Genomic DNA, 19,391 nt, shown 5'->3' with positions numbered 1-19,391 from the left:
CGTGAAGAAGGAATGGCATTCAGGTACCGTTGGCTTCGCTTGAGACTTGTTCACATCAGCTGCACACTTATTCTGCTGCTCTCTAGGTACACCTATTCCTTCTTTTCTATTACTACAGTATAGCATCAACAAGAAAGCCCAGGAAAAGGTTCTGCTCATTTAGCTCCTTAAATCACTCCCACTATCTATGTTTGATTATCTGATCCAAATACACCTATACTTCATCAATGTTGAGTTTCAACTGTTTGCATCATCCCATTGAGAATATATTTCTGGGCTAGGTGCAGTGGCTCATGCCTGTAATCCAGCACTTTGAGAGGCTGAGGTGAGCAGATAACAAGGTCAGGAGATTGAGACCATCCTGGCCCACATGGTAAAACCCCATCTCTACTAAAAGTACAAAAATTAGCTGGGCATGGTGGCGCATGCCTGTAGTCCCAGTTGCTTGAGAGCCTGAGGAAAGAGAATCACCTGAGCCTGGGAAGTGGAGGTTGCAGTGAGCCGGGATTGTACCACTGCCCTCCAGCCTGCTGACAGTGTGGGACTCCATCTCAAAAAAAAAAAAAAAAAAAAAAAAATGTATTTCTGCATTACTTCAAAGTCAAACTTCCAATCTTCTAGATTCAGGTCCTTTTATTGAAATGTGGGAAAATGAATGTCACTGATGCATTTAGGAAAACTTTCCCAGAATCATTCCATATTACTGATAATCTGAGACAAATGTCAAGTGAGATGTGGTAAGAAAGGTCAGATGAGAAGTCTTTTAGAACCACTGTGCCATGCTGAACCTTGACTATCAGAGAACAATATTTCAAAGGAGGATAAAATTTCCTGATGTATATGAGACAGAAAAAAGTACTATGCAGAATATAGCATAAATGTATTCACAGTCTTTTCAAATGGATATGTCTTCTTCAGAGTTATCAGTACTTTTATTTTGGAGTGCCTTTTTTTTTTTTTTTTTTTCCTGGAGATGGAGTCTTGCTTTGTCGCCCAGGCTGCCAGGCTAGAGTATGGGGGTGGGATCTTGGCTCACTGCAACCTCCACCTCCCGGGTTTAAGTGATTCTCCTGCCTCAGCCTCCCCAAGTAGCTGGGACTACAGGTACACGCCACCATGCCCAGCTAATTTTTGTGCTTTTAGCAGAGATGGGGTTTCACTATTTTGGACAGGATGGTCTTGATCTCCTGACCTCGTGATCCGCCCACCTCAGCCTCCCAAAGTGCTGGGATTATAGGCGTGAGCCACTGTGCCCAGGTTTTTCTTTTTTTAATTGACAAAAGTTGTAAAAATTTATGGTGTACAACCTGATGTTTATATATATACACGCAGCCCTCCGTATTCATAGGTTCGCATTAATGGATTCAGCAATCTTGGATAGAAAGTATTTTAAGAGAAAAAAATTTCCAAAGTTCCAAAAAGCAAAACTTGGATTTGCCATGCACCAAGTACTAAATTGAATCCATGTGAATGAAATGATGTATGGGTATTATATTTGCAGTATAAGTTAATCTAGATATAATTTAAAGCATAAGGAAGAATGTGCAAATACTGTACCATTTGATATCAAGGACTTGAGCATCCTTGAATTTTGGTATATGCTGAGTTCTGGAACCAATCCTTCAAGGATAACCAGGGATGACAATATACACATTATGGAATGGCTAAATCAAGCTAATTAATATATGCATTACCTCACATGCTTATTTTCTTGTGATGTGAATACTTAAAATCTACTGTCTTAGCAATTTTCAAGCAAAAAACAAATTCTCATTAACTACAATCACTATAATACACAATAGATTTCTTGAAATTAGAGTTATCAATACTTTAAATAATGCCTTTTTCATCGTAGGAAATCAATGCGTAAGGGGATTTAACAATAAAATGCATCTTTGAATTTAATCAACTTTCACTTTTTAAACACATACTTTAAAAAAAGTATCTAAATGATGACAGCTGCCACTTTGACAAACTTTTAAATTCTGTATGTTAACAACTGTAGGATGTGACTACAGTATTAAACTATCTGTCATGAATTGACACTGCTAAGTGCAGTGCTCGACAGTTTTCAGCAAAGTTAGCAATACTAATTACTTAAACTAAGGCCTCCAGAGTCTCTGAAATCACTGTAGTAAGGATTGATGAACCGACCTGGCCCCAGAAAAGTTCCAGAGATGCTTTGAAGTACTTTCAAGTATAAAATGAATGCAGTGTGTTAGGTAGTGGTTCACTGCTATTTTGCCAAGACAGGCAGATATAAAGGGAATTTTTTTAAGGTTGCAATTGCTTCAGAGAAAATATAGCTAATTAATAAAAAAAAAAATCACTAAGTTAACACATCACTTCTGAATATTTTTTAAATGAGTCTTTGTGCAATGAGAGATATTTAAATCAAGACATTAAGAAGTGTGCCAATTACCAGTTTGAAAACAAAATGGATACTCTAAAGTTTGCGATCTCCTAAGATACCAAGAGTCTCTGGAAATAAAGTCAAAATGTCCTGATAATGCAGTCCCAAATCCTTCCATGTCTACTGGTCCTTCTACAACCAGACCCCCCTGCCTTGCTCCAAGCTTATCACATGCCACTATGTTGCTGCTCTATTGATTTCTTTTTTTTTTTTTTTGAGATGGAGTCTCACTCTGTTGCCCAGGCTGGAGGGCAGTGGCACAATCTTGGCCCACTGTAACCTCCACCTCCCGGGTTCAAATGATTCTCCTGCCTCAGCATCCTGAGTAGCTGGGATTACAGGAATGTGCCACCATGCTTGGGTAATTTTTCTATTTTTAGTAGAGGTGAGGTTTCACCATGTTGGCCAGGCTGGACTTGAACTACTGACCTCAGGTGATCTGCCTGTCTTGGTCTCCCAAAATTCTGGGAATACAGGTGTGAGCCACTGCACCCAGCCTGTTCTGCTGACTTCTGAGATGCTTTGGCTGTGTCCCCACCTAAATCTCATCTTGAATTGTAGCTCCCATAATCCCCATATGTCCTCCCAAATCTAATCTTTAATTGTAGTTCCCATAGTCCCCATGTGTCATGGGAGGGACCCAGCAGGAGGTAACTGTATCATGGGGGCAGGTTTTCTCGTGCTGTTCTTATGATAGTGAATAAGTCTCATGAGATCTGATGGTTTTATAAAGGGCAGTTTACCCACACATGCTCTCTTGTTTGCCACCATGTAAGATGTGCCTTTGTTCCTTCTTTGCCTACTGCCATGATTGTGAGGCCTCTCCGGCCATGTGGAACTGTGAGTCCATTAAACCACTTTCCTTTATAAATTACCCAGTCTTATGTATGTCTTTATTGGCAGCATGAGAATGGACTAATACAGCTTCCTTTTCATCTAAACATATTCAGCTCTTTCCCAACTGAGGAATTTAGATTTGCGCAGTTCTCTGTCAGGAGAGATCTCGCTCCTTGGCTTTTGTCAGAGCTGGTTCCTCAACATCACTCATGTCTCAGAGATGACTTTGCTGAAAAACTCATCTATCTCATCCCCTCTCCCCAGGTCCCCTCTATCTTTAAAGCTGTTCATGCGGTAAAATATGCAGAACACAAAATGTACCACCTGAACCACTTTTTAAGTGTACTGTTGAGTCACATTAAGTACATTCATGCCGCTGTGCAACCAATCTCCAGAACTTTTCATCCTTCAAAACTGAAGGTCTATAGCCATTTGACAGTAAGTCCGTTTTCTCTCCTCCCATCATCCCCTGGCAACCGCCATTCTGTCTCTATGATTTTGACTAATTTAGGTACCCCAGGTAAGTGGAATACTCGCAAAGACAGTATTTATCTTTTTGTGACTGACTTATCTGACTTAGCAAAATGTCCTCTAGGCTTATTCATATTGTGGCATGTATCAGAATTTCCTCCCTTTTTAAAGCTGAGTAATATTCTGTTGTATGTACATAACACTTTTTATCCATTTATCCACCAATGGACTCTTTGCCTCTACCATTGAGCTATTGTAAATTGTGCTTTTTATAACGTAAGTGTACAAATATCTTTTTGAAACATTGCTTTCAATTCTTTTGGAGATATATACACAGAAGGGGGATTGCTGGATTGTATGGTAAAAAATATGTTTAACTCTCTGAGGAACTGCTATACTGTTTTAGATAACAGCTATATCATTTTCCATTCCCACCCACAGTGTATAGGACTTCCAATTCCTCCACATCTTTGCTGACACTTTTCCTGTATTTCCATTTTAGCATGTATATATCTACTTTGCTCATGCATTCATTTTCTTATTTGAGGCAGTTTTTGAGACAAAATTGCCAAAGGAGATTGAGAAACCAATCTAAAAGATGGAACAGATTCTTTCTGAAATGGCTTTGGTGCAGTCTGTAATTAAAACAGGCAACAGAATCAAGGAAAATTTAATATCCTATTCATTGAGTGCTGACTACTGAAAGTACCAACATTGAAAAGGCTCTTATTTATTCCTTCTGTAGAAACCTTAGAACTTAGAAGGGCACAGGGCATAGCCAGCACTGGGATCTGCTCCCTCTTACTTAATTGTTCCAGTGACTTAGATCAGCTTTTTTTGTTTTTCCTTTTTTCGGTTTTTTTTTTTTTTTTTTTTTGAGACAGGGTATTACTCTGTCACCCCAAATGGAGTATGAGCCACTGCGCCCAGCCTGCTCTATTGATTTCTGATATGCTTTGGCTGTGACCCCGTCTAAATTACTCTGTCTCTTACTCTGTCACCCAGGATGGAATGCAGTGACACAATCACAGCTCACTGCAATGTCAATGTCCCAGGCTTAAGAAATCCTCCCACCTCAGCCTCCCAAGTAGCTGGGACTATAAACACATACCACACGCCCAGCTAATTTTAGTATTTTTTACAGAGACGGGTTCTTCCTGTGTTGCCCAGGCTGGTCTCAAACGCTGGGGTTCAAGCAATCCTCCTGCCTTGGCCTCCTTTAGTGCTGGGACTACAGGGACTTAGGTTTTTTATGTGAAAAATGGAGATAAGAGAATCCACTTATGGAGGCAATGTGTGTATGTGTGTGAGCATTAAACGACCATACATAGGACATAGAAAATACTCAATAAGGCTGGGCGTGGTGGCTCATGCCTGGAATTCCAGCTTTTTGAGGGACCAAGGCAGGTGGATCACTGGAGAGTAGGAGTTTGAGACTAGCCTGGCCAACAGGACAAAACCCGGTCTCTACTAAAAATACAAAAATTAGCCAGGTGTGGTGATGCACACATGGCCTGTAGTCCCAGCTATTTGGGAGGCTGAGGCATGAGAACTGCCTTGAGCCCAGGAGGTGGAGGTTGCAGTGAGCCGAGTTAGCACCACTGTACTCCAGCCTGGGCAACAGAGCAAGACTCCATCTCAAAAAAAAAAAGAAAAAGAAAAGAAAGCACTCAGTAAGTGGTACATATTACTTTAAATTATATAACTGATTGTCCTTTATTTTGTTATACTACAAGATTTTTTCCGCGCAGCCTGGAAATTTACATATCATCTATTTACTGTCTTGTAGAGTATCTGGATTACAGTAAAATTTAAAGAAACTACATATACTTGATCACTAGTCACAATTCTGTGCTTTATCATCTGTACCACCATCTCTGTCTTGTAGACCACTGTATTCACAGCCTAGCAAAAGACTTAACCCAAGATAGACACACGAGTTATCAAGTATCTCTATCAGTGATTCTAAACATGCCTCCTAGTTGTAATTCTACAACTTGCTTCTGCTTCTCAATTTTGAGCAAGGTTCTATGGGAATATTCCAATGACTCCTAGAAAAAGAGTTAAGAATTTGAAAGGAATTCTGAAATCTTTCTAAGAAGCAGTACCAGATCATTAGCAGTTTGTAGAGAAGCAGTGAATTGGAGTGGCCTTTAGGTACCTAGGTTGAAAGAATGGCTTAATTCCTTTCCTCTGTACTTAAAGTATCATTTTTATTGTTATTAAAAATTGCTAATGTCAACTGAATGAACATGTTACCCAGTTCACGGCAGCTGAAGCTGCTGAGGTAAGAAATTATAATGATTAGTTATTGGAGTGAAAACCATTACATGAATACAATGGAGAGTCACAGAGCTACAACTAGATAATTTCTGTCTAACTATTGGGTAATTAATGCAGTAAGAAAATAACATGTACATATTGGAAATGAAGAATTATAGATTATTTGCACTTATTTTCTTTCAGTGGCAATTAAATTAACTATCTTTGATTTCTCACCTGTTACCATGGTTATTTTCAGTGATCCAGGTCATTAATGTCTTGAATATAATAGTTACATTAAAATTACAGCTCTTTCAACTTTGCAAAAGATTCTAAAGGGACTGTGAAAGAGAGAGCTGCCGGCTCAGAGGAAGAGAGCTTCCTATTGCAGGAAATGGTTTAAGTATGTTGAAAGCAAAGAAGTCTCGTACTTTGTTCCCTCTTGGTTTTGTCCAGTAGTATCAGATTTGGACATTTTGAGCAGTATGAGATTTTATGAGTTATGATAGCAATGAATGGGCAGGTGTTTTCACAGTAGTGATTTCTAACTGGTGTTTTTACAATAGTGAATTCTAACTACACTACTGACTGGCTACATGGGAGAGTATTAATTTTTCCACCCAGTAATGGAAATCACAAGTTCTCTCTACTGGACTACTGAAAATTTGGGAATAGATTATATATTGACCATATAATGCAAAACAAATACAAATCAATCCTCAAATCACTCTCTCTCTCTCAAAAAAATTAAAGAACATACAGGGCTTCAGTGGAGTTGCAACAATGGGGTCCAGCAGGTTCATGTCATGATCATTACCGTGACCTTTCTCCATAGAACAGATGTCCCAACATTCAGGGTTGGTGGCAGCTAGAAGTGAGAGCCATGCGGTAAAAACCAAAAGTCTGCTTCGCTCATTCTGGTTTTTCTAGCTGACCTCTCTTTTCAGGGGTTATTTATTTTACTCGGACACTCATTGGTTTGTTTCTCTAGCTAGCCAAATATTAACTTGTCTGGTCTTTGATGTTACGATTCTCAGGTCTTCATCTTCTGTCTGTCTTATTATATAACTTCTCCTTAAAGCTCTCATCAAGTATCTCCCTAACATTTGTGACCCAGCACAAGAGGACAAATGGGTGCCTTCCCTCTCTGCGGCCAGTCCTTCTCAAACAGCTGCCCGTTGGCCATGCTTGGGCCCAGAACTGCACACTCCAGTGGCGAAGCCTGACCTCTGATGGACGGAGTGTGGAAGAGGCCTGCACGGGCCTCACTGGCAGGTATGGCAGGTACAAGGTCTTTGGACAAAAAATTATGAGGTATGAGATACCTGGAGCATGTCTAGAATGGGGTCTCATGAACTTCTCACCCACCCAGGGGATGGGGATACCCATAAGGAGAAGCTGACAGATGAAAAATATTTTAGGGGGCAAAATCAACCCAGGGTATCAAAGATAAATGACAGAAAAGGTGACCATTGCTCTCTAACACAACAGGATGCCTGGTGGTATCATTTGTTAAGGTACAAGCAAGTTTGGGTGGGTAGAGAAGAGTTCAGTTTGGCCAGAAGAGAGCGCTCTAATGCATAAGGTGCATGACAGCGGCTCCAGCTTCCCAGGTCATGATATGGTATGGAGAATATGATATACTTAAGATGCGGATAGTAATCAATACCCTGCTGTAACTAAACCCCGTATGTCAAATATTATCTGGCCCTATAAGCTGCCCTTATTGCCAGGACCTTGTGTCAATGTGCTGTGTCAAGGCAGGAATGTGACACTCTGATTTTTCAGGTCAGATCTGAGATTTATGTACCCTCTATGGAGCAACGCTTTACTGGAACAAACAGGAGTCCAGAACCTGGAGTCTTCATTTCCTGTAAAGAAACTATGGAAGACTCTCTTCTCTACCCATATTTCCTCCATAGAACCATGCACCACTTTTTTCAAGAATCGAGCAACAGGCCTAGAGCAACTGCTCTTACACTCCTCCTTAACCTCAGAGGAGTACAGAAAAGTTTGAAGCCAGGAATTCAGATGTTTCTGGGAAGGAGAATGCAAAATGGGGGCAGACTGAGGAGTCACCATTCCTTGCTATAGAAAAACAGTAATGCTCTGCATAGACCAAAAGGCTGGGACAGTATGTGTCGGGGGCAGGGGTCTTCCTGCATAAGGGAGCACCTGCCTCATTTACTGCTTTACTCAACAAACACTTGAAGAACCTACTATGTACTACACACTGAATAATTAGGAAATCAGTGGTGAAACAATTAAGACCCCTACCCTTATGAAATTTATAGTCTTATAGATCAGATTAAAACTATGCCAGGTGCAGTAGCTGATGGCCACTGGGATTACAGAATCCCAGGACTTTGGGAGGCTGAGGCAGGCGGAAAACAAGGTCAGGAGATTGAGACCATCCTGGCTAACACGGTGAAACCCTGTCTCTACTAAAAATATAAAAAATTAGTGGGTATGGTGGCTTGTGCCTGTAGTCCCAGCTACTTCGGAGGATGAGGCAAGGGAATCACCTGAACCCAGGAGGCGGAGGTTGCAGTGATTAGCACCACTGCACTTCAGCCTGGACGACAGAACAGAGAGACTCCATCTCAAAAAGAAAAAAAAAAACAAACCATCAACACTTTCATATCATTTATGAAATTATAGACTAAAAAAAAATGCTCTGGAGGAAAACGCAAGGTATTCAATAGGAGTATACACCAGGTGGACCCAATCATGTCTGGAATATCGGAAAATGTTCTGAGGGAATGTCAATTCAGCTGATATGAAAAGAATGAACTAGAGATGAAGAATCTTCTAGCAGAAACAAACAAACAAACCAAACCAAACAAACAAAAGAAAAACCTCAATAGCCCTAAGCTGGGAAGGGAGTGCAACCATGTGTGAGAAACTGACGAAGGCCCGTGGGTCTGGAGCGCAGAAGGCGGGGGAGAAGGAAAAGGGAGCTCACATGAGGCCTTGCAGGCCGAGCCATAGAGTTTGGTCTGTATCCTCAGCAGAATGAAAAGCCATTGACAGTTTTGCATTAGGGAAGACCTATGATCAGATCTGCAGGTCTAAAATCTCTGTAAAGTACAGAGCGTCTACTGGAGGAGAGCGGCTGCTTGGAAAGATTCTCACTTGGGAGAATATTCCAGAATCCAGGCTTTCCTGGATTGGCCCAGGGTGAATGGTGATGGAGATAAAGAGAAGCTGACAGATGAACAATATTTTATGAGGCAAAATCCACCCAGGACATCAAAGATAAATGACAAAAAAGGTGACCATTGGTCTCTAACATAACAGGATGCCTGCTGGTAGGTATCATTTGTTAAGATATAAGCAAGTTTGGGTGGGTAGAGAAGAGTTCAGTTTGGCAGTGAACAATCTAAAGGGCAGAGCAGTACATTTTTATTTTAATGATTAAATTTGTGGGATTGGTATTATGAAATAAGAGGCCCAATCAAGAATGCTTAAATCAAACTGGGGACGAGAGAGGAGAGTCTTTGACTTTTTGGTATTTTTTTACTTCTAGTAACATTTAAAAACAAAACAAAAAACACTAATATAAAACAACATGTGTGTGTATTTTAACTAAGTTTAAAGTTAAAAAATTTTAAACCTCGGTACTATAATGAAGTCACAAGATTTTAGGGGTGGAAAAGTTCACAGAAATTGTATCGAGTTGGCAAACTTTGTCCCCCAAAAGCTTGTGACTGGCCCCAAATGTGTGAATGAAAATGTTAGAAATCAGCCAGATTCAGAGAGATCACTGCAGCCGTGACAGAAACTCTCTGTGCAGTGTCAGGATAGCGTGGACCTGTCGGCTCATCACCGGTATCACCTGGGGGGTCAGGAGTTGGGGGTCATGGTGAGGGGTGCATCTTTTACATACAGATTCTCCGTCCCCTCCTAGGAGGTATGCAACCTAGCAATCTGACAGAAGCACCCAAGGGCATTTTAAAATGCCTTTAAGGTGATTTGACGATAGACCAGATTCAGAGCCCACTGTATTTAATACTCCACAATACCTTTCCTTGATCACTATATAAGATTTTTACATTGATATTTAAAAAATGAATTGTTTATTTCTCCTAAGTAAATGTTTTCTGTTTAAAGGCAACCAAAACTGTTCATTATGAAAAGTATTCGTCGCTGGTGTGAATCCAAGATTTTAAATTCAGGGTTTGACACTGAGGTGAATGATAAGAGGCTTTTCTATTTCTAGGGGAAAATTACTTATTTTCAGATATAAAAAAGATCCAATATAAATACTTTCCTTTTATGAAACAGAAATCCCTGGCTGTGCTAAAATTTTTCTAGAAGTTTAGAATAGTTTAGTACTCCTAAGAATAAAACGTCTGATTTAGGCATTTCGCTTTGAACATATTTTTTAAGAAAAAGAAAGATACAATTGGTCACAATCCTGCCCAATGTAGTCTGTGTAGATTTCAAAATGCTCAAAAGTATTAAAAAAAAAAAGGGGGGGGGGAGGGGCGAGATTTTTCACATAAAAGTAAACATTTTTATTATTAAACAGCATTGATATCAGATTTTCTGCAGAATACAAACAAGATAGCAAACTTAAAAAACTAGCAAAATTGGATACTACCAATATAGCATGAAATAATCCTTTATTGATAATCAATCTAGACTCCAGTGAAAGGAAACAGAGCTCAAAGTGAAGTGAAGCAATGATTAGGGACAGAAACGAAGGAAAGCGTGGGGGTACAGGGATGGTAGGTAGGGAGCCAGCACATCTGGCTTTAGTAAAGAGATGGATACACTGAGTTATTTTTTTTTCTGACTGGCCATTATGCCACAGAAACATGCAAATGCTTTCCTGGTTTCTTTCTTTGCAGATTCCATAGCACCTTTGTTTCAATCTGTTCCCCCTCCTTCCTCTCTCTCTCTCTCTTTCTCTCTTGGTGGCCATTAACTACACTGACAGTTTGACAGGCTGAAATAAGGAAATAAAACACTTCAACATTGTTTCCTGATGTATGCATTCATCTCTTCTGCCAAACACAGATATTGAGGAGATACTTCACTCCTCCTGTCAGCTCACTAAATTACACCCCAGTTCACAGGCAACACCACGCCAGGCCTCTCGATCTCAGCGCACCTCGGTTCCTACCAGAACACACGTAAGGCTTCATTCTTTTCACCCAAATCTTAATTCTGAATTTTCTTAATCAACAAACTAGTTTGTGTGAAAGATGATGATTTTTCCATTAAAAAAAATCTTTGAATTTTATTTTGTAGGGTTTCAGAATACTTGGACTTAAGCGATGACAGATGAATACTAAACCATTAGCTACATGTTGTATCTTTCTATTAACCAATGAAGAGTTTTGACTTTCTAAAACTAGACACTAACTTTGCTAAGTATTAACCCTTTGGACAGATCCAGCAGCAGAGAAAAAAAAAAAGGCTGATCATGAGGTCCCAATGTGTACCACAAATAATAATTATTTCATTCTTATTTGCATGTGGCAAATAAAGTCAGACTCCTGTATAGCAAACTTTGAATGTCTTTACAAATAATAATTAACTTCTTCCAGAGAAGTTTGGTGTGGATTAAATTTTGAGATACTAACAGGTAAGCGGTACGCGGGGAGAAATAATAACTTTCATTTGGTTATTTACCTTCCTGTAATGCCATTAACACGAAAGAGGAGAAATTCAAGGTAAAGTATTTAAGAATTTTTAAGACAAGAGAAGCAAGGCTTTAGGACTTCTTCCTTGCAGCATGCCTTCAACAGCATTTATTTAGTGCCTTCTATATGTAGTGCATGAGCGTAAGGTTCTGTGCGAAGATGTGAAGGAGAATCACATGTGCATCCTGTCTGCCTCCTCAGAATCCTGCAGTCTAGAGAACATGCCATCATCACAGGGAACTAGAATGCAAAGCAGGAGGTTCCAGTGGAAGCAGAGGGAAAACACTACAGAAACTAAAATCAGGCAGGACTACTCCTACCCTGCCAACTGCAATTGAAATGGTACGCCTCAGTTTAACCAAAACACCTAACAAATTTTCTGTAGTTTAAGACTTACATACTTTATCGCAACCCCTAGTTTTGGGTTACTTGCCTGCTCTCTCTGCCTATAAAATCCATTTCTTGTCTACTGTGTTCATTACCATATTTTCAAGATTGGCATAGTGTGTGGCATGTAATGGGCATCCAATAAATATTTGTTGAATGGATGAATGAACTATTTTGTGACAATAAGAAGCAACTGAGTCTGAATCTCTAGAGGATGGCTTTCTGAGTTTCTTTACTATCTTATTGAAAATCACCAATAAAACAGATGGGAGGTTTGTGTAAAAATGTAGGACACCTCAATAATTACAGACTACATTTAATTAGCACAAATGCCAAAACATAGCTAGGATTGAATGACTATCTTATACAAAATTGAGGATTTCCTTTTACCAATAAGCAGCTTTCTTTGCAACGTACTCCAATAATCATTAGAGATTATAGGATTAATCACAAAGGTGATGCACAGGAAAAGTCTCTGAAGTGTTCCTTTCTCCTCTGTTTTGTATCTTTCCCAATACTTAACTGTCGAACGGTAATTTAGTTACTGCTAATATAAATTATCAATAAAAGTGAAAGGTTACTACAATAAAAATTACAAAGCAATAAATGGTGAGCATAGGTCATTAATCAAATCCACTTGAGGAACAGTTCAACCAGATAAAGTTAGTTACCTTTACAATAAACTATTTGGTATCTAAATCATTTTGCTTTGTCAAATATTATCTAAAATAATACTTGCTACTATTTATTAAGCATTTATTTACAGGCACTCTGGGTAGTAATACACACATGCTTCTTCACTAAAGTCTCATGATTACCTGAAAGGAGGTAAATATCTATCCCCACTTCACAGTCAAAGAAACTAAGGCATCAAAGTTCACCATGTTTTGAACCCCGGAAATATTTCTGTTCCAACTCTTCCATGCTAATCAGTATATAATGCAGTGACTAAGTTTTCTTCGCCTTAAAATTCTCCTATTTTTCAAATGGAAATTCTTCTTGGTAGTTGGGACAGCTTTACATTGAGCTTTTTAAAGTCAGTATAATGTGCAAAATACAAACTTAGTTACCTGAGTTGAAAATTATATCACGTTATCTCATAAAGAAAGTCTTAGGTGATCTGATTCAAAATATCATTTTGATTATGGGGCAGAAGATTACTCATGAGGTTGGGGCAGAAGATTACTCATGGGGTTAGGGCTGGGCGAGGGCCCTGATGCTCCTGTCTTGCTGTTGTCTGGTAGGTGAGTTAGGACACACACCACAGGATAATTTTGACTAATTTCTCTACATGCATCTTGCTCTTACTTTCTCCCACTGTCCTCTCAAATGTCTGGGCAACATAATACCTTTTGAAATGTTTACAAGGTACACTAAAGAAAATGGGGATGGAGGAAGAATTTGTTTCTCTTGCTCCCACTCAGTCATACTTTTAGGACGAGATCTGAATAATTCAGACTCCAAAAACTGTACTATTTCTATTGCAACATATTGCTTTCCAGCAATTTCTGCTAGTTTTAAGAGAAACCCTGCTTTTGCATGCTCTCACGCTCTTTTCTAAATTTAATTAATACATATTTTATCAAAGGATAAGGAAAAAGGCTAACATTTTTTGTCATCAGCCACTAAGACATCCAAATGATTCTACACATATCCTACCTACTCTTGACAGGCAAAGACATTTAAATAGCCTCAAAAACAAAAAAGCTGTCTCTTTTTACCGTACTTACATCATTCCCCAATTCTAGGTTTAAAAATAGAATCTTCACTCATAACAATTAGATTTTTAGCTTATTAAAGTCATAGGGAGAAAATGAAGAGGACTAGTGGAATTATATAGAGACAAGAAAAAAAAGAAAAGAAAAAGGATGGAAGGGAAGGAGGGAAGGGAAAAGCTGAATTAAATAAGGAAAGGGTACAGAACCTTTTTGTTTTATCCACAACCTTTGGTAAAGTTAGAAGTTTGCTTTAAAACAAAATTGCCTCTTTCAGTACTCAGTGATATTTTATTTCTGTGTAACTTCCTCCTCAAATAGGTTAATTACAGAGGCAATTAGTCTAGCTACACACAGGATGTCACTATTCCCTTATATAAATAGAACCAGCACACATGTTTCAGGCAGAGAAAAATATCTATAAAGACCAAATTTCAAAATGTTATGGAATTCTGTGCTGTGAGATGCACTTTTGCCCAGTTTGGGTGAAATCTCGTGTTTTCATCATTCTTATTTAATGAATAGTCCTTATGTTTTATTCTTCTCATGGAAATTCTTTACATGAACTAGAAAAGTCAGCTCAAATTAAAATAAAAGTCCAAAAAGTAGAGGGATCATGGCACTAGGTAACTGAACAGGAGTAAGGCCTCGTTAACAAGGCAAAGAGATAGGAAAAGGAAAGCTGGAACTGAAAAAGCTCATCTTATTAGTTTAAGCAAATATTCTGACCTACGCAGCCTCTAGGTTTTTTGTGTGAGTACTTCGTTTTACACATCCAAAGTCTGGAAATTAGTAACTGCTGTAGTTCTGAGAGCCTAGTGGTTCATAGCGCAAGAGGTTTTTAAAGTGAGCTGTTCTAAAAACTGGATATATGTGTCTCTGGGTTGCATGATCCCATCTGAGTGATACACATGGAACTCACAGGAAAAGTTGTTAAATCACTAATAATGGCATCCATTTTCGCCTGAAACCCCTAACTACTGATTATTGTTTATACATTTATAGAACCCAAAATGATAAAGTGCTTTTCAAAAGAATAAATTGCTATATCTAGTACTAAATACATATTCATTGAGGGCACTCCGTCCTTCTTGATGGTAGCTAACCAGAATGACAAAATTGAAAGACGCTGATGACACACTAAACATCTATGGTTCATTAGCTGGCTTGTTTACTGTAGTTATAGTGAAAGCAAGGTCTTAGGTCAGATCCTCATATCAACCAGCACATTCCTTTCTCTTCTGTGGCCATAGAGTATTCGACGCGGTTTTGACTGGCTCTCTCAAAAAAGAAAAAAGTTTGCCATTGGTCACATCATGGCCTGAGAGAGGAAGATACATGACCATTACTATATCAAAAACACAGATCCCATTTCCTGCTAAATCATGGTCCCATTGCATTCTTCTCATACATGAAGCAATGCATGTTGCTTACAAATCAACCTAGAAAAATGTGTGCTTGAGCCCTGAGATTACTCTGCCTGGGTGTGAATCCAGCCCCGCCTCTTACTAGCTGTTGAACCATGGCAAGTTATTCAATTTCTCTCTGTCTCCATTTCCTCAGCTGAAAAAATGGGTATAATAATCGTGCCTGTTTCATGAGGTACTGTAGGAGGCTTAAATTATACAATACATGCAAAGCCAAGAACAATTCCTGGCACAAAGAAAGTCTTCAATAAATGACAGGGACTCTAAGTATTCTGAACCGAACAAAAAGTGAACAAACAGTGATGAGGCTTTTTCAGATTTTATATGTATGTGTATGTGTCTGTGTGTATGTGCACAAATCTAGAGGTCTTACATTTAAATTTAACCTCCTCTAAGAAAAAGTAGAATTTTAAACAGTGGTTACAGTTGACAGGACAGATGAACCGAGCTCTGTAAAGACCTCTACCAGCACCAGAATCTCCCCATAGTCTAGCCTGTCTGGTACAGCAGTCTCTGGATTTCAGTTAAGGCTTACCTGAGTGTACAACAGGAATAAGGTAGAATAGGCTTTCTTCTACTACTCCAAGAGTCCAGAGCTACTGCCGATGACAACAGGGATGGGCAGAGAATGGAGTGATCTCCCTTCCAGAAGATGAACAGTGCCACCGAGAACTTAAATAACTGTTTTATAAGAGATCACTGGCTTTGCTGCTTCTGTGTGACATTTCTGTCCTATTTCCTCTAGAGGGTTTGATGGTTGGTGGGTAACTCAACTATGCAGCTAAGTCAGCTAGGCAAATAAGTGTTTTGACTATAGTGCCTACAAATATAGAGATGTGCATATGTATATTCTTTCCCATGCATGCGCTAGGGTAGCTCCAGAGTATGACAATTAAAAGTATATTACAAAAGTCATAAGGAGCACATTTGGACATATCCTTTAATATCACAGCCAAAAAAATAATATTTGTTATTACAAGTTACACATACAGAGTGCTTTCAGTCCCTTAATTTTTTCACTTGGGGATTTCCTGCTAAGATTTAGTCCTTTTATGCAAGACAGTAACCTCTAGGTTTTACAATTACTGATCTTGTATTTTCAGTCACTGTAACAGCAAATTTGGACTGACTTCACGGGTAACCAGATCAATTGTGTAGACATTAATATTTAAGAAGGCGTGGGGAGAGGGATTCAACGGGAACACTTAGCCTATAAAATGGACTATAAAATCACTATCAGAATAGACACTATATACAGAACTCTTCACAGCCCAGTTCTCCCTTACACAAATTAGTGCATAGTACAACTCCAGTCAGCCCTGATGATAGCACTCTGTGATCAGGTAAGGAGTCGACATCATTAACCTGGCTGGTCAGTCGTAGGGGCACTACACTTTCCCCTCTAACGCAACACTTTGGATGAGTTTGATATTTAACAATTAGTTGGATCTAAGTGACCCATGATTCAGGGATTTTACTCTCAAATTCTATAGGATCTTAAAAAGAAAATCACAGCAAGGTAAGATACCATGGTTAAGAAAAAAACAGAAAAAAGAGGGCTATTAGTATAACAGCATTATGCACATAATAAAGTGTATTGATCCACCCATAGAATTGATTTTCAAAACCCAATTCCTCAAATTCATAATTCACAGAAACGTAAAAATATGTACTATTACACACTAAATAAAAACACATAAAATATGTATTGATATTAAAACATTTATAATTACAGAGCTATTAACTTTCTCCTCACTTAATGCTATAATGAAAATTCACCTGTGAAATAGCATCTAACTACATTTTGATAAATTGGTTTTACTAATGCTTTTTTTCCTGTTTGCTCTGCTTTTTCCCCTTTTCTCCCTCACTAGACTCTTGGTTTTACTGGGCAAAAGAAAAAAACAATAATAATTTAGATTGCTTTTTGTGCTACATATATGTAAGAGTTTCACCTTCTCCTCCGTCTCTTCTTTCTGCCATCTCTTCTGGAATACAGCCAGAAGTCATGCTGGAGCAGTGCCAGCATGTCCTGTTCTTTTGCAGTTTGATTGCCTCTGTATACATCTCAGTTAGGCTTACCTAAATCACCATTTACAATATTGAGTAGAAAGAGCAGGTTGAAACAGTCAGCATTTATAAGCCCACTGGTTACATGATACAAAATATATGGCCAAGTGTAGAATTTATAGCAATAACATTTATGTATCATGTTACTCCAAAGACAATCTAATTTATAAAGAGCCTATTGTGTATACATAAGGAATAATCATAAATCATTTACATTAAACAGTGTCAACTGTTTAACCCAACTTTCCCTCTAAATTCTGCATACTGAGATTAATGGGGATTTTTAAAGGAAGCACACTAAAAAAAAAAAAAATCAAGTCTGATTCTTCTTAGGTGAACAACATACCCATATATAGGAGCAGGTGTCTGTAGTATGATTTAGAATACCTATGGAACATCTCTGGAAAATATTAACTTCCTCTGAAGTAGAGAGATGTCCATGAAGGTGAGGCGGGAATGTGGCAAGGGCCCAAATCTATCGCCAACCTCAGGCTTTTATTTCCTTCTCAAGAAAGAATGGATTTAAAACAAACAAACAGAAAACCTTCGGGCCCTATTGGACCAGTCATCTGACATGTTTTCATCTGTAGGCACTTTTAGAAGACCTGGGAAAGATTATTTAGATTAGCTGCTTTGTCTCTTTGACTCCTAGTCAGAGAAAAATCCCAATCAGTGACTGAAACTTTCAAGAGTCCTAAAGTGAAAGTCAAAAATGTATGTGAATTTTCTCCTTCTGTTCAGTGCTTAGCTCATGTCCTATTCAGAGAGGCAATTGTCTTTAGAAATCTATGCTTTGGGGTTCTCAATGAAACTCATTCTTCTCCTTAAAAAGCCCATAAAATTAATAACAGGCAATAATTGCACAATTCACATGTGTAAATGCATTTCATCTTATCTGAAACTCACACCTACACAGCCAAATTGGACACCAAATAAAAAAAATATATGTTTTGGATTTCTCTTATGATATTTTGATCCTTTATCTTCTGTCCTTAGGACTACAGGAGTGACATAGTCTTCTTGCCTTAACCTACAGCCTTAAAAATATCCATTGATTTCTGTCAGCCAAAACTGAAAAACAACTTAACATTTTTTCATGTATATAATTTGTTCTTTATTCCTTATATAAGTGAGAAATGTACTTTTCCTCCAGACTCTATTGATGACTGATATTACTATGGAGAGAAGCAATTCTCTAGCCAGGTTATAATTAAAACTGGAACTGAAACTCAAAGAAAGGAATGCATAGCAAGAAAATCTGTAAATCACTTTTCTTCTAATGAACTGCCTGCTGTTTTCTACTCACAGATAGTTGACACTATGTAAAGATATGTTTTAATCTAGAAAGGAAAACTAAACAAAATCTATATACACACAGAATGATCAGAAATCCATGAACATCTCAGTCGAAGCAAGAACTGGTGGCAAAGAGAGGTTTGGGGAAAGCGTTTATTTTTTAAATAACATGTTAATCTTCATAATCAGACGCATGATGGCCTTTGCAGAACTATTTTGAAAGCTGATCATCCCCCTTAATAGCTGTATGTCAGTGGCATTAATTGGTAGGGGAAAAATGATACATTTCTCCACAACTTGGGTGTATTAAACTTAAGGAGCAGTAACAACTTCTTTTAGTAATAACGGAAGATTTTTGGTTCAAAAGTTTATCCATTCATGAGAAGCAGGGCTAGATTCACAGGGTTTTCATTTGTGCAGAGACAAAAGGTGACACACTGTACCTTCTTTAACATATTTACTCCTTAAAAATATCTGGCAAACAAGGAATTCTTTCCCATTTTTGAGTGATATTTTGAGTTGCTCAAGAGGAAAAACTCCTGTTGTGCTCAGGTGAAGCAACTTAAAATTCCAAGCTAACTCCTTCTTTCAAGAAACTAAGGAATCTATGTAAAAATAAAGCATAATTATGACTTCCATCTCAGTGAGAGCTACTCTTGTCTTCACCTTGTTAAAAGGTTATTTTCTCCCCAGTTGCATAGAAAAATAATCACCATGTAGGCAGACACTTCTCAAAAGAAGAATTTATGCAGCCAAAAAACATACGGAAAAAAGTTCATCATTACTGGTCATTAGAGAAATGCAAATCAAAACCACAATGAGATACCATCTCACACCAGTTAGAATGGCGATCATTAAA

General features: G+C 38.4%; 1 protein-coding gene across 12 annotated transcripts in view; it reads right to left on the bottom strand.

Moving 5' to 3' along the window:
* SOX5 (SRY-box transcription factor 5) overlaps window positions 1-19,391 on the bottom strand; it is a 1,011,218-nt gene that overhangs the window by 797,532 nt on the left and 194,295 nt on the right. Inside the window, exon 1 of one of the 12 annotated variants that reach the window (XM_032284267.1) lies at window positions 15,702-19,332. The exons of the other annotated variants lie outside the window; for them this stretch is intronic. The gene's annotated coding sequence lies outside the window, so the exon portion shown is untranslated. Of the gene's footprint in view, window positions 1-15,701; window positions 19,333-19,391 lie in introns of those variants that run through there. 12 annotated transcript variants of the gene reach the window in all.

The sequence above is a fragment of the Sapajus apella genome, unplaced genomic scaffold (assembly GCF_009761245.1).
Source record: "Sapajus apella isolate SASKATOON/1434 unplaced genomic scaffold, GSC_monkey_1.0 scaffold2, whole genome shotgun sequence".
Lineage (NCBI taxonomy): Eukaryota > Metazoa > Chordata > Mammalia > Primates > Cebidae > Sapajus > Sapajus apella.
Note: the sequence above shows the minus strand (reverse complement) of the source record. Positions and strands in the feature narration are given on the sequence as shown.